The sequence below is a fragment of the Sarcophilus harrisii genome, chromosome 4 (assembly GCF_902635505.1).
Source record: "Sarcophilus harrisii chromosome 4, mSarHar1.11, whole genome shotgun sequence".
In the NCBI taxonomy this organism is placed as follows: domain Eukaryota; kingdom Metazoa; phylum Chordata; class Mammalia; order Dasyuromorphia; family Dasyuridae; genus Sarcophilus; species Sarcophilus harrisii.
Window position 1 is genome coordinate 381,804,009 of NC_045429.1, and position 5,020 is coordinate 381,809,028.

General features: G+C 38.3%; 1 pseudogene; it reads right to left on the reverse strand.

Annotated features, from left to right (window-relative positions):
* Nucleotides 1–584: 584 nt before the first annotated feature.
* Nucleotides 585–4,512, reverse strand: LOC100934707 (annotated as a pseudogene).
* Nucleotides 4,513–5,020: the final 508 nt, after the last annotated feature.

Below are 5,020 nucleotides of genomic sequence, written 5' to 3' on the forward strand. Positions count from 1 at the left end.
AATGGGACTTTTGCTTCCTATAATTAGGACATTATATTTCCTCTTAATATAGACTAAGTTTCCTTAGCTTTTTAAACAGCTTTATCTTACTATTGGTTGTCATATTGAGCTTATGGTCAACTGGAAGCCTCAATGTTTGTTTCTTTTATTTTTTTTAAAACAAGAACTGTTGCCAATTATTCATGCAATTCGCTTTAAAAAGTTAAATGCCAAACTTTACATTTATCTCCATTAAATTTCATCTTATTGATTTCAACCCAGTATAATCAATTTTATGAATCATAGGATCACACAGCTTAGAGATTTGGTCCAATGCTTTTATTTTATAAGTGAAGATGGGTCTAAAAAGACTGTGGCTTGTCACACAGTCAATTAATTACAAAGTATTAGTAATAGTAATTGCATCAGTTACTATTTATACTACATTTTTACATACATTATCTGATTTGATCCTTACAACAATGCTGACATTCCATTTTAATTAATAGCTTTTTATTTTTTCAAAATAAATGCAAAAATAGTTTTCAACATTCACCTCTGCAAAACCTTGTGTTTCACATTTTTCTCCCTCCCTTCTACCCCCTTCCCCTAGACAGCAAGTAATCCAATATAGGTTAAACATGTGCAATTCTTTTTCCTTCCCCCTCTTCCCCCAATGAATGCATTTGTTTATTCTGTTATGAGCTACAAGGTCTTAAGAGTTCTTTCCAGTCCTCCTACTTCATTCGTTAGCTAGTTCTTTTTGGGAAATCTTGTTTTTTTCTGCTTCAGCCATGACCTGTCTGTGGAATTCCTTGAGAACTTTTACCTGCCGAGGTCGGATTTGGATGTGAGAACGGATGTCAGCAATAGCTTTCACGGCCTCCTCGGGACTCCAGTTATACACCTGTATCAAATAGGCCGCCACCATGGTGGCGCTTCTGGAGCGCCCAGCCTTGCAGTGAACATAGACACATTTCCCCAGGGCCATGTACTTGAGTGTGAACTGGACCCCTTTCTTTAGGTTTTCCAAAGTTGGGACTCCAGTCATATCCACTGTGCTGAGACGCAGTTGTTCTACTCCAACTGCTTTCCATTCCTCAAAAGTGTTACACAGGAACCTCGTCTCATATTCTTCATTCATGGTGATCACTGCTCGGACATTCTCCTTCTCTACTAGCCGGAGCGTGAGACTGCGCAGCGGCAGCGCGCCCAGCAGCACGGTAGAGTCGATGCGGTGGTACCAGTCGCGGTGCCCGGCTCTTGACACCTTATCGAGCACCAGCGTGTACAGAAGTGTCGGATAGAAGAGAATCCGAGCCAGGCCGGCGCCCAGAACCGATGAGGCCGCCATCCCGGTGCCGGCTCAGAGCCAGGAGTACAGCTTTCTGGCCTAACCTTGGATCTGGACTCAGGCTCCCTGGCTGGAGCTCCCGGCTCCGGCTCTGGCACCGGTATAGTCTACAGAGTCACCTCGGCCTGCGCCCCCGCTCCTCCCTAAACCCGGAGCTTCCTGATGATCTGTCCGGGAACAAGCAGACAAGGGGGCTGTGAGCTCTCAGTAGCTAAACCCAGGATTTGCTTCTGAAGGGTCTGGACTGCGGCCCTGGAGGGGAGCGAGGGGGTGATCATGGCGGAGTCAAGTGCAATTCTTCTCAACATATTTCCACGTTTATTTCCACATTTATCAGCTATCATTCCATTTTGCCATCGAAGAAACTGAGGCACAAAGAGATTAAAGTAAGTCCAGGGTCATACAGAATAAATGTCTGAAACAAGATCTCAACTCCAATCCCAGCCTTCCACCCCTTATGTACCTTTTTTCTTTTTTAAGTTAAAACAAGTTGTTTTTTTCTTCCCATTAACAAGCATTTATTTTCTTTCCACATTCCCTCTTCTTCATGGGAAAAGAGAGAAAGAGAAAAGCCTTGTAATAAATCCTCATACTCAAGGAAAATAAATTTCTTTATTGGCCATGTCCAAAATGTTTGTATCATTCTGCAACAAGAACCCATCACTTCTCTGTCAGGAGGTGTGGTTGCTGCTTCATTACCTGTCTTTTGGAATCATGCTTGGTCACTGGGCAACATTCTTATGTCTACAATTTTTGAAGACCATGTTCCTTGAAGATCATAAAAGCAATATAAACTTAAAGTTCTATCTTCTCTCTGTCATCATCTTCCCCAAGTAATGAGTCCACTTTAAAGTGCTTTGCACATATACAAATTGGGCCCTTATTTTTATCTTTGATATATTTACAACCTTCCATTTATTCTGATAGTTCATCTTCTAGACACAACCTTTTTGCAGTGCTTTTATATTCTTTATTGGTTACATGCAGTTCCTTCCATTTTTAAATGTTTTCAAAAACTTATCAAAGAATGAGAATGGGATAAAGCAGGAATAACATACCTATTTGAAAGGCTATAAACGTCTTCTAAATTTAGATAGAAAAAAGAGGGCAAGAATAAAAGGTGGAGGGAGAGGATAAGGGAGAGATCTTTGGAGAGGGAGGCAAGCTAGAGAGTAAAGCAAAGGAGTCAGGACAGATACAAACACAAAATAAAGATCAGGAGTAAAAGAAAAAGTAGGAAGTTAAAACTAAAATAGATTTAATCAAAAGAGAAAAAGAAACTATACTACATGTCAGTTATACTAATCAATCTTGTTTTAGACTAAAATAACTAGACAGGATAAGGTTGGAATATTGCTGTGATGTACGAAATGATGAGTTAGTGAAGTCAGAAAAATACAGAAAGACTGGAACTTGATGAAGGAAAATGTTATCGACCTTCAGAGAAACAGAACAAACAAGCATAGTATGCATAGTATACATAGATACATATGAAAGTGTATATATATATATATATATATATATATATATGTATGATTATAGATATCTAAGTATATATATGTATATATGTATGCTTGTATATATTTGCACCTATGTATGTGCATATGTATATAGGTATGTATTTACACACATGCATAAACATGTCAGTGGGTAACTACAGCCTTCTTGGGGAAGGAGGAGAGGAAGGAGGAAAAAAGAATAAAGTAAAAAGTGCACAGCAGAGAACAAAAGAAAATTTACAAGGAAGCAAAGAAAAGATGGACAGCTCTGAACAAAATGTGTATTTATATTATACAGGCTTTCTTGAAATGGAAATTTATTGCTTTGTATTCTGAATCCTCTTTTATGTTCTGCTGTGCACATGGTAATTTTTTCCTTTTCCTAGTTTGTATTTAAGTTTTAAATAATTTTTTAAAAAGCTTATCAAAGAGTTTCCTGTGTAGCCACACTGGTTTCTTTAGATCTTTCTTTAGGACTTTTTAGAGCTTCTGGGAAGTGAGATCAAGGCTTTTTTTTTTTTTTTTTTTGTCTTTTCCTTTGACTTTTACAAATATTGATTTTGCAGAAATTATGACAAATAAAACTTTTGGTCATAATTACAAGAATTTTAAAATTTGTATTGATGCCCATCATAGAAATTGGGTAACTCAGAGAGAGGTCTTGGTGCTTGCTTGTAGTTACTAGGAGTTTGAGTGTAGGAAATTATTACCTCTGGGACTCCTTTATCTAATCCTACAATGCCTCTAAAGTGTTATACATAATCATATATATTAATACGATGTTAAGTTAAGTGTCTTGAACCTGAAGATTTTCAAATGAAATTTTAAAAAGGATTCTTTTGTTTTAATCATTATTCTACAGAAAGGTTAGGTTTGTTTATCCTAAGTAACATTCAACTGTTTCCTATTTACTGTTATTTTGTCCAGAAGAGGTATTCTGTACTGCCTATGTAACCTTCAAAATAATCAACTCTTGCAAAACTGATTGCATTTCAAGAGTGGCTGAAGGAATCCCATGCATAATTTATATCTCTTTATGCTTATAAAGTGCCTTGCTTTGAGGCCACTTAGAAAGGTGTCAAATACATCTAAATAATTATCCTTAACTTTGTTACTTCATTTTTCTCTTGTTCCATTAGGGTTGCTAATCATGTCTGTATATGTAAAAGGGGGATTCTTTAGTGTGGGGAGGGGTATTGAGAGGGACAGAGATAGAGAGAAGGGAATAAAGCTTCAATAGGGACAGGTTTGACCTAGATTCCCAGCTGCCCATTCTTTGAATATCACAACTCAATTAAATATGGAGGGGGAAGGGAATTTAACTTCCAGAAACATTACATTAATTCATCCCACTATTCTCATCCTTTTCCTTTCCCAGACAAAATCACCTAAGTCCAAGTTGGTTGTGGACAGGCCACCTTCACATGCACATGTGCTGAGCTTCAAGCATGTATGCCTTTATTCTTCCTCGAGAAGAAACTAATTTATTCTGCCACACGCTTCAGAAATGCTTAACCTTGTTATTTGATAGCCATGTGTTTCAGAGCTGAGGTAGGAGGAGCTGTTTAAACTCCTTTTTTGCTGAGAGAGAGATGGAATGTTAGAACTGAAAGGTTCTGTGACAGTTGGGGATGACAGTTGTGGGAAGACTCAGCTAACTGGAGGCAAAAGTGCCCAGGCCAGGGAGTTCTCAGAGCTGCCTCAGAACAGCATCCAAAACTGTAATTGGGCCAATACAGATTGACATCGCCATCCTCCTACCCCCACTTTCCTTATTTTTCCCCCATCAGTAAAATGAAGGGATTGGATTAGGTTTCCACAGTTCCTTCCCTTCCAACTCTCAATTTAAGATCCTATCATTTGAGGGAAATTGATGAGCAGCAGAGCATTTTTAAAGGAACAAACAGTTCTGGAATATTGTAAATCTTGTCTTTCTGAGGTCTCTTTTGTTGTTGGCTGGTGCAGTGATAGAATGTTGGGCCTGATTCAGGAAGACTCATCTGAGTTCAAATCCAGTCTCAGACACTTACCAACTGTGTAACCTTACACAAGTCACTTTTTCCTCAGTTTTCTCATCTGTAATATGAACTGGAGAAGGACATGGTAAATCGCTCCAGTGTCTTTGCTAAGAAAATCTCAGATGGACTCACAAAGAGTCAGACACAATTGAAATGATTGAATAATAATA